Source organism: Uloborus diversus, chromosome 5, assembly GCF_026930045.1.
Source record: "Uloborus diversus isolate 005 chromosome 5, Udiv.v.3.1, whole genome shotgun sequence".
Taxonomy (NCBI): Eukaryota; Metazoa; Arthropoda; class Arachnida; order Araneae; family Uloboridae; genus Uloborus; species Uloborus diversus.
Window position 1 is genome coordinate 94,249,267 of NC_072735.1, and position 11,177 is coordinate 94,260,443.

General features: G+C 32.4%; 1 long non-coding RNA gene across 1 annotated transcript; it reads left to right on the forward strand.

Moving 5' to 3' along the window:
• The first annotated feature begins 3,120 nt into the window (after positions 1-3,120).
• Positions 3,121-9,529, forward strand: LOC129222060 (uncharacterized). Its single transcript, XR_008580563.1, has 3 exons — positions 3,121-3,270; positions 7,165-7,374; positions 9,408-9,529. It is a non-coding gene; the product is annotated as an uncharacterized LOC129222060 (long non-coding RNA).
• The last annotated feature ends 1,648 nt before the right edge of the window (positions 9,530-11,177 follow it).

Sequence of the window (11,177 nt, forward strand, 5' to 3'; positions counted from 1 at the left end):
TATTTTTATCTATAAAATCGCATGTCAAGGTGTGACGGGTGAAAATTGCTTCTACATTTGAACGAAGCCATTTCTTGTTTGGTGATATTTTGATGGTTGAAATATATGCATTTTAAGCATTTGAATACCATTTATATTTTTAACGGATATTTACTTATTTATCATTGTTAATATTATTATTATTTTATTTCATAAATTTTTTAAACAAGCAAAAGTTTAATTCTAACAAAATTTTGAGGGATTTTTTTTTAATTGTTTTTTCTAAATACTGAAAAGTAGGTTTATAAAAATCTTTTACGAAAAGTTGCCATCTTTTGATTTTTTGAAATTTTTATTGGCATGTTTTCCCTGGTGAATTCATTGTTTCAATGTAAAACGTCTGATCATAAGGACATACTAACTATCAGTCTTGTACCAAACCAGTTAACCAAAACATTTTATTAACATACCTTTTCAAACAGTAACCTTCTTTTAGAGCTCGTTTGAAAGTTATTATTTAATGCATACATTAAGAAATAATCAATATTCAATGTTACTAACTCTTAATAATTTGAGGCTTTAAAATTACATTCCTCAAATAATTTTAAAAATATTTCATGGCAAAAATTGAAATAAATTATCAAACTTTTTTCATTAAAAGAGTCTTACATGGATTTAATTCGTAGGAGAGAAACAGTTTCCTCAGCTTATATTCATGGGATTTTGTTTTAAAATTATTTATTTATTTCTTCGGAAACAAAGTTTCATATTTATTTACTTTTTACCTAAAATATATTTTCATACACTTTTCACAGGAAGAAAAACTCCGCCTTTATATTAACGTGGGAATATTTCGATAATTGGGAATCTGGCACGGTCGTCTCATTCTTGGTGTTAATAGTTTTATTTTGGTAACCCTGCTGATTTATGGTAACCCTATGTAAATAGATGTTTCCGTTCTCATTATTTAGCTTTGCAACGAAAAATATCTCTCGCGCAGCGCTGGAGCCAAAAATTGACACCAATGAAGAAAGATCTCCAGATTTCCAATTATCGAACTATCCCCATTAACTTAAACACATTAGAACTCAATTTTGAATTCTCACTTCAAAAATAAAATAATATGATTTTAAAAGTTATCACAAAATTCAACAGATGTCATTGGAGTTTGAACGGGTTTTTTGTTTGATTGATTGATTTCATACTCAACTTTTATGGAAATGACAGAGCCTAATAGAAACACGTATCAAGTGAAGCCTTGATTAAACATACCAAAAACATATTATCACATTGTCATGTCGTGGCGCGAGTTTCATTATTGAAACACGCGGGCTACTGGATTATCGGCTATTATTTATATGAGGATGTTGCATTCAAACTATACTATTAAGATAAACCAGGGGTTCCATGAGAAAAGTGAAATTGAAAATGGTATTGAAAAGGGTTCCACTTAGCAAAGAAATTAAGAAACACTGCAAGAGAGATTCAAAGACTTGAAGTGAAAAGGCTGGCTTAAAAAAAATTGTCAAATCATCAGTCTTCGTGACTTTCATCGACTCAAGTCATCACATTTAGGAGCTTTTTTTTTTCTGTTTCATTGTACACTTCTTTCTGAACTAATATAAAAATGCAAATACTTAATCATTTTGTTTTCGCGGAAGCACCAGGAATTTGAAAGGTAAACAAATTCTTTCTTTTTCTTTGTAAATTGTCGTTTAAGGTTTACAGAGCATGACAGATGAAATTCTGTTGAATTACTCCAATTATGGTCGAAGAAAATTACTCACCAATGAACCAAAAGAAGCTTGGCTTTTAATTAAATTCAGCAGCTCCACTTGATACTCGGAAATCCCTGCCGCTGTCATTCGTTTCGGAGAGTAATGTTTTTTATTTGTGTTAGGGACAAATGGCAATTTTCATGCTTCGTTAAACGTCGTCGTTCTTCGGACGTTACTTTGACCCGAAAAGTTTTTTCCCTCACTTAATTCGTATTCCACTATTGTGAAAAAAGGAAGCATCATTATAGCATTATAGACATCCATTTGAAGCAGAGCTCTCTCTGTTATTTTTCAAAAAAAGACTAACCGTGACGTAAACACATATGCACCTATACTATTATTGCTTCTCCTTTTTAAATACGTCTCTCTCTCTTTATACAGTAAAACCTGTATACAACGACACTAAATAAATATTGTTATAGACAGGTTATTGTTACATACAGTTTGATTATTTATGCTGACATTTTGCTCTGACCAAGGAAAATATCTATCTAGACAAGTTTATTGTTATAGACAGCGTTGTTATACACATGTTTCACTGTATCTTTTCAGGATCAATGCAGATACTACTCCCACAAGTTTATGGAAAACAAATCCTGAGCATTACTCGATATTCAAGGGTGAACTTATTGTCATAGTCGTTGCCTTGGATATTCTTCTCTAACTACATAGATCCAACAACCTTGGATCGTTCTGGACCGTTTGATTCATTCAGTACCTTTCTAGATGGGAAAATATGAAAGATAAAACAGAAGATGTCATCCTAAATAAGCATACACTCCTAGCTTCAAGGAGCTACTTTTACGAAATAACATCCTACGTGACTAGCTTTGGGAATTTGTTTTCCAGTTGTAGATATATCTTGCGAAATAAAAGACTGAGGCGCCTTTGGACCTTTGTCTACATCAAATTTCCCGAGATACCTAACACTAACACTGTTGTCTAAAAAGAAAAAAGAAATCGTGAAAGTATTACGAGAGCCACCAAATCATCCTTGGTATTCCAGTACCTCTCCAGGAGACACAACAAACAAACATCCCCACAGCATATCCTGGACTATCTGGAAAGGCACAAGAGATATACCTTTTTTCTTCTAGGGACCTTAGAATGGGGAAGTAAAATAAAAGGTTGACTGTTTCTACCAATAAATAAATAAAATCTTCAGGATAAAGAAAATGCTTGTTTGCGCAATCTCTTTTTACAAACCGGAATCAAATGAGCTTCACTTCATTCTTCTCAAATTAATTAATGAATCTTGTTGTATTCTAAAATTTTAATGAATCAACAAACGTTTTTTTCTGTCCTTCAAACTTATATCTCTTCCTAAATGCATCTTCGTACCACCCATTTGATTTTAATGAGATTCACATCCAGTTCAATCTTAAGAGGTGTGGCAAGGACATATGCTTTATATATAAATAAAGCTGATTTCTTCTAAAAGATTAAAAGATTTCTGAAATAAATATTAGCTCTGGTAGTACGAGTGAGAAAACTTTCCGTCATGAACAAGCTGGTAAGTCAGAGAAATGTTAGTCTTCCTACTCAGTTTAAGATAATATACCACAGTAAGAGTTTATCTTATTATTTATTAATAGAAATTAACCGTTTATTGATTTTATTACTTATGAATGGCAATTAGCAGCTAATTTATTTCTTTTATATTAATAAACGTACAATGAAATGTATAAGACATTTTATTCTTCTTATTCAGTTTAAGATAACATACCACACGAAGTTTACGTTTAATATAATTAACTATTTATTCATTTTATCATTCATTAATGGTAATTAACCGTTTATTTGTTTTAGATTAATAAACCTACAATAAAATGCATAAGAAATGTTATTCCTCTCACTCAGTTTGAGATTACATACACGCTAAGTTTATATTATTACTAGCAGTACCCGCACAGCGATGACAGTGCTAAAAATTTAATGGAAGTCCGTTGAATTTAAAAAAAAAAAAAAAATGAATTTTTCTTTGTATAAAGTGCGTATACACTTTTTCAAAAAAAAAATTGAAGTTTCTTTGGAATTTAAAACTTTTTGTCAAATTGTTAAATTAGATTTACAGTTGCTTTAAAACTCTATTTAGCGAGTAAAGCGGTTTTTACTGCAATTTAAAATATTTTGCCAAATAAGCAAAAAGATACATCAAATAATATCTTTCAAATGTAAAAATAGTTCCGAAACTCTATTGTTTATCGCCGAACTCGCTCAGCAACCACGCTATCATAATCCATCCGTCTAACGAAAAAAAAAACATCCAGTGGAACATTCAAGCTTTCAAAAATCATCGGCAGAAAAAAAGGAGAAAATGTCGTACATTTCACTCGGATAAAAACAAATCAAAAGTTTCTTTTCTTTCAAAACAAATCGCCAAAACAATGAATTACATTTACGGTTCCTTTAAAACAATAATCCTAGACTGAACTGCTCGGCGCCTAACGCGCCAAGCGTTCACACTAAGGAACCTTGTGTTCCAAGTCATAAAAGTTAAAAGCAACAGAATGGCTGAACATATCGTACCCTAAAAGCAATAGTAGGATATATCTTTATTGCTTTCAGGCTTAGTTGTTTTACTATTGCTCTGAGGCTATGAAATGCAGTTAAAATGGTTAAAGTGCTGAGTTTGAAAGTGTAAACTAAACCCATGTGCGCGCAATTACTGAAATCATTGCATATATAATCGAATTCATTAATGTATTTTACTCATTATTACCTGAATTGCTTTGTTAGGAAAACGCTCGCTGCTGAATAGACTGACATTATTGTACAAAAACAAAGTTACTATTCTTGTTTCGCGCTTTCTCGATTATATAATTCACAATGTAAAGATTGCCTTAAGAGCAATAGGAAATGCAAATATCTTGAGGCAAAACTTTTTTTCTATTCCTAGAGCCATTATCAACTTAATTAGATGTAAGTTTCCCTTCCTTCTTCGCAAGCATTACAGGTGATTAAAAACAAATGATTCCTTCCAGATACTGAGGGAAAAATTTCCGGAAATTAAGAGCCTTTGTTCAGGGGAATATTAAATGAAAGTATTAACAGTGTTAAAATATAATTGATCTTGTATTAATACATACTGCTAATCAGCTTGCAATTCTGGGTTTAGTTTTCCTTTAACGGAAACGACACATTTGTTGGTTCGGATGATAGTTGGAAGTACAGTATAGCCTTGTTTATCCGGAATAACTGGGACTAAAAGCAATCCGGATAATCGGATTGCAAGGATATCTCAGGTAATATGAGTATTTAACCGAAACAGGTTCATAAATAAGCAGAATTGCCGTTGCGATGATAAACAATGTTTTGTAACAAAATTACATAGAATTCTTTACAAGATATTAAAAGTATGTTTAAAAAAATTTCGCACCGTTTATTAACAAAGAATTGGACCATTTCCTATTGTTTCAAATGAGTGAGACTTTTGAATGAATCATAGTTTACGCAAACGCTTATATCATTTATAGTTCTGCTGGAGTGGTGCTAACACTCCAAGTCATATAGAGTAAAAAACAAATTAACTCAATACTACAAGAATGTCATAATGTTTGATATATTGCGGTAATTTATTGTTCAACTTATGCCGGAGCTATACATTTAATGAATCAAAATAACAAGCAAACTCGGTATACTTCTTTACTAATAATAAAGCTGAAAGTCTCTTTGTCTGGATGTCCGGAGGATGTCTGTAGGATGTTTGGATCTCTGTGACGCGCATAGCGCTTAGTTCGTTCGGCTGATTTTAATGAAATTTGGCGCAAAGTTTAGTGTTTGTAGCATGGGGGTGTGCACTTCGAAGCGATTTTTTGAAAATTCGATGTGGTTCTTTTTCTATTCCAATTTTAAGAACGAAATTATCATAACTTGGAACCGTAACATGGGCACAAGCCAATTGGCGAGATACGAAATTATCATAACGTGGAACTGTAGCATGGGTACAAGCCAATTGGCGAGAAAATTCACCACACATTATTTGTAAATATGCAGGCGAACCAAAAGACCTTTTAATTTTTTTATTACGGGCAAAGACGTGCGGGTACCACTAGTATAGTTATAAAAAAAGGAGGGGGGGGGGGAGAACTGTCGACTCTACTGGTGGAATAAAATATTACCATTTGAGTATATGAAACTAATTGCCGCAAAATCATTGACACATTCCTGAAGCGAAAAACAGAATACTATGAATTTAAGTTACTAACTTCATTAAAAATAGTTTGCTGTCTATTTTTACCAAAATCCACAAAATAATTTTTTGAACTTCTCCGAGTGGGGTGTGGCAACAGCCGCTGAAAATCATCGCGTCCGCTGGTGGACTCGCATTTGCACCAATCATATTTGAAATTATTCACGTTTGAGCCCTGCTTCTTTTCTAAATAAACGTTAAAAGTAGTTAGAATCACTACTAAAAATAATGACTAATGTCATTTTGGAATAATTAAAATTGGGGAAGAATAGTTTTCAAGAGTTTTAAAATGCATTTTTAACTTTTGGAAGTAAACAAATTTGAGAATTTGTGAGATGACAAAATTTTACTATATAGCTGATGCATAAGGCATTGAAATCACTGTCAGGGAGAATAAGTAATTTAAGAGTCTTTGTTTACAACTTTGGAAAGGCTTAAACTATCAGTAATTAGTACAAAGTTACTATACAAAGAAAAATAAATTTTCTATTTCCTTTTTCTTGAAACAAAGCTTTTCTCTTAAATAGAACAAAGCGTGGTGACTTTCAATTTATTTTTCACAACAAAAATAAAAATCTAATTTTCATCATTAAAGTATAGGATGGAAAAAATGCAACTTCTTATCCAGTTCTCGTGAATAACTATTGTAATTAACACGTTCTGATTTTAAATTACGCGCTACTGTGGATAATCCGCAAAATGGGTGAAAAATAAAAACAATCCCAATGTATTCTAACAACCGTTAAAATTCAACAAACCCAGTAGCAGATTTTTTTTTCTTTAGCAGTCTACGACACAGTTTCAAAAATTCAAAAATTATCAGCAAAATAAACCAGCATTGATCACTTATTATAAATCATCACCGAAAACAAAATGCTAAATTTAAAAACTACGAGTGAAACCTATGCTCAAAAAATTTCAAAACAAAATGGAAAATTGAGGTACATATTTCATATTTTTTTATATAAAACATCGTAAAAAATTAAATGAATCATAAAACCAATAAAAAGTGAAGTCTCATTCAGTAAGTTACCGCCCTGTGGCCAGGGCTAAGGCAGAAATGCATGAAATGCACCGCCAGCTCGTTCAATTCCAGCCGCTGTTGGTGTATTTCATGAAGTTTCATTGTTTTTAAGCATCAATCTGTATTAATTTAATTTCAACTTTCATAACAGATAATGCGAATGTTTTCATAGCTTTTTGCATATCCTGCAGGTATTTCTAATTGTAATTATGGCTTTGATTGCCGTTGCCAGCGCACAAATACTGACGTCCGGGGGTATCAAAGACTGGGCAGGCAACTATTACGATTTTACTACTGGACAATATGCCAGCTCTGCAACAGGCAAAGTATACAACACAGCTCCTTTACCGTTACCCTATTACCACCATCCTCTTCTGTGGTGAGATAGCAGAGATATTAAGGTAATTCCTTATCCTTAAAAATTATCTTTAAATAAATATGACTAGTATATACATTGAATAAAAAACAGGCAGTCACGGGACTGTCAACAGAATAAACACAAAACTTAAAAGTACAAAACAAATTTTGTATGCTTGTGCTCACGCGTGTGTATGTGTGTGTGTGCGTTTGTATGTACAGGGCTCAAAAGTCCCAGGAGATTTAAAGAATGTTTTTGCGATTGGTTCTTCAGAAGTCATGTTACATCGAGTTTTGCCGCACAGTTAAAACATTTTTGAGATTTTGATTGCAATAGAAGGCGTTGCTTTTTTTCAGAACAAACTTTACAACGATAATTGCGACTGCTACTTTTCATTAAAACTATATATCTTCATTAAAACTAAGCCTAAGAAGAGACGACATCTTATTTAATGTGAAAAATTTTTTTAAAAACAATATTGCTTTTAAGTTTTGCTCCGCGATTTCAATACGAGAAAAAGTTATTCATGTAATTTGTAACGATGACACAGAAGAAACAATATTTTTCTAACTGAAAAAAAAAATGATTTTTTCAATTTTAAATCTTTTTAAATGATCATAGATAGTTTTTAATATCATCTTTCTTTCTTATTTCTCTTTCTCGGACTATTTTGGGATCGTCTGAACAAAATTTTAAATCGAGGTGGGACTTGGATTTTTTTTCTAAAAACATCTTTATTCTTTATAATTGTTGTTTATAATCTAAAATTAAATTTTGAGTTTTTTTCTTCTTTTCACATGTTTAGAAATGGTACGATAAAAATGAAATTTTAAAAAAACTGTTAAAAAAGTATAAAAAGATATATCATCATCATCAGTTCCGAGGACAGGCAAGCCTGTTCTGTCCTAATTGATTTATCCACCTTTTTTTGGGTCTGCTACGGTCTCTTCTACCCTTCCTTCCTTCCTCACCTCAGTGGCACGACAACCCTGCGTGGACCCTGGCCTTCTTAATATCTTTCAGGCCTCTCTTTTTTTGACCATGGCTTGCCAATTCTTCGCTTTTATAATAGTAACATCCTTATCTATGCATTCAACACATCTGAGGTTAGGCCGACCCCTTGTTCTAAATCTGTAGATTTAGCCAAAAAATTTTTTGTTTGTTGATCATTTTTTATTTAATCTTATAACGTGGCCAGCTCATCTAAATCTTGGAATTTTTATGAATTTGACCCTATCAGATTCTTTAAAAGAATAATACAACTATAAATTGGAGCGCCTGTGCCAAATACCACCAACCTCCTTTCCTCCAAAGATGGCCCTTAAAATGCGGCGTTCAAAGACACCAAGGGTATTTTCATTGTTTTGTATCAATGACAAGGTTTCTGAGGAGTATGTGAGTACAGGTCTGATAAGAGATTTATAGATTAAAAGTTTAGTTTTCCTTTTGAGTAAATTTGATTTTAAATACTTTTTCGACCCGTAGAAGCATTTAAAGGCAGCAACAATTCTCCTTTGTATTTCAGAAGAAATATTGTTTTTAATGTTGACTTCCGAGCACAGACACATAAAACTATGAACTATTTTAAATTTTTAAGTACCAATTTGCAAGTGGGTAGCAGCGTCTGTTACCCTAGAACACTTCATGTATTCCTCTTTTAACCTTGGTTAGGAGCATAATTGAGGGCATCCCTAGGGAATCTTGTACTCGGCGGGATACGCTGTACATGACTTTTCCACTTGGTGCGGTATTCCTTCACTCTATCGCATAAGCTAAATGTCCCTATATCTTTCCTAATATCTTCATTGCGTATTTTGTTAGCAATTGTATGTATATATATATACAAACTACAGGTAAAAAAAAAAACGTAGAAAAGTCTTTTTCTAGCGTGAAATATAGACAAACAATTCGTTGATTTTTATGGTAATGAAAAATATGTGTATACGTGAATTAAAACGGGCTTTATGTACAAATTTAGGACAAATTTACTATCAAATTGTTGAACTATCTATTTATTAATGTGTTGTAAATGATGTCAATTATAACTGTGTACTAAAGTTGTTTTTCTTTTCGTAGGTACAATAAGAAGCGTGGCAGTTACAATTGTACAATCTTAAAGTGACGGTTTCTGATGTAATGTCAAAAGACTACGTTATTACACTTCGCTTACAAAAATAAAATATCATTTTATTAGTTTATTTTTCTTAGTTTTATGTATATTTGAAAGTAGTATCAATATTTGAGCAAAATAACCTTTATTTTCTCAATTGTTTTAGAATTATATTGAAATAAATAGAAGTATCTCAAAGTTTTGCAAAAAAAAAAAAAAAAAGAAAGAAAGAAAAAACACACACATTTTGTTTGATGATGCAAAATTACAAAAATTTTCTAAATAAAAGAGATAACAATACTAATAAAAGAACAACATAAAGTTAAAGGCAAGAAATTTAGTGTATTTCTTCATCAAGTCCAACTATAAAAGCAGCTGTTTTCTGAAACTCTGTCAGTAACGCATTTAAAATTGATTTTCCTTTAGCCTTGGAAGTTAGTCTGACCACGGATTATACGAAATTGGTAAACGGACAGTTAAGACGAATCTATATGAATGAGGGAGAACGCAAAAATTTTTGATGCGCATGTTTCGTTCATTTGAATGGGACTCTGTTCAATTTAGAGGGTAACATGCATCTAAACCGCTGGAATCCCTGAAAACTAATAGATACGTCCATTTCCGCCACTAAACTGGAAGTTTGCTTTTCTACCTAATCGGTGTACTTCTATATTAATTAGTTGTAAATTACGCTCCTATAAAACTTTGTGCTTAATAAAACTTTTATGAAATACTTTTACGTTTTCTAAAATGAAATTTGGAAAATTAAGTATTAAATTTCTTTTATTCTGAATTACCTTAAAATCTCATTGATCATTAAATTGATAATCATTTGAAAATAGGAAACATGAAAATGTATATTGCAGAAGGCTTCTGTTTTTGTCAGTATAACCGATCAATAGAAGTTGAATAGTTTTCTGAGGTACAAGAAAGTTACCGCTTGATTAAATATTATGCAATCTTGAATTTCTTATCTTCGGCTGCATTCCTTTCAGCCTCATACCTGGTGCAGCTGTAAAATTCACTATACCGTCAAAAGTATCCAACATTTTCAAGAATCAATATCTACAGGGTGTTCGAGAAGTCCTTGCCACATTTTAAAAAATCGTAGAAAAGCAACAAATTGTCGCAAGAATATGTCGTTTACACTATAATACGGAAGATACCAATTTCGAAATTCTATAATTTTGTAGCAAGTACCAACTACATGTGGAAAATTGCAAAAAAAAAGCACGAGTTGAAGGTTGTAAAAATTAAAAAAGATATCGATTGGGAGTCATGTCGTGATCAGCGGCAGATACAAGGGGAGAATGGGGGTCACGACCCCCCCCCCGAACGATCGGCAACAGTATCCGCCAACATTATGTTCAAACACTTTATGCATAAATTGGAAACGATTACAGCATTTTTTCAATTCATATTATTTTTGAAAGTGAATATTTGAACTACTACTTCTCGTTTCATTGCTTATAAAATTAATTTGGAACGTTTATCCCCAATAAAGTGCCTTATTACTGGCCGATTTGAGTCTTTTACCCCCAAGCAGTTTCAGAAATGTTTCGTACCCGAACCCGTAGGTTCGTTCATGTGGGCGGGATGGGGGGGGGAGGGGGGTATTTCCTCAGTATGAGACCCCTAAGATGGTTTTCTGTATCAGTCCCAGGTCGGGATAATGGGCAAAATTAGCGCTTGGTACTTACCACAGGATGGTTAAATGAAAAGAAAGTGGCTTTAAA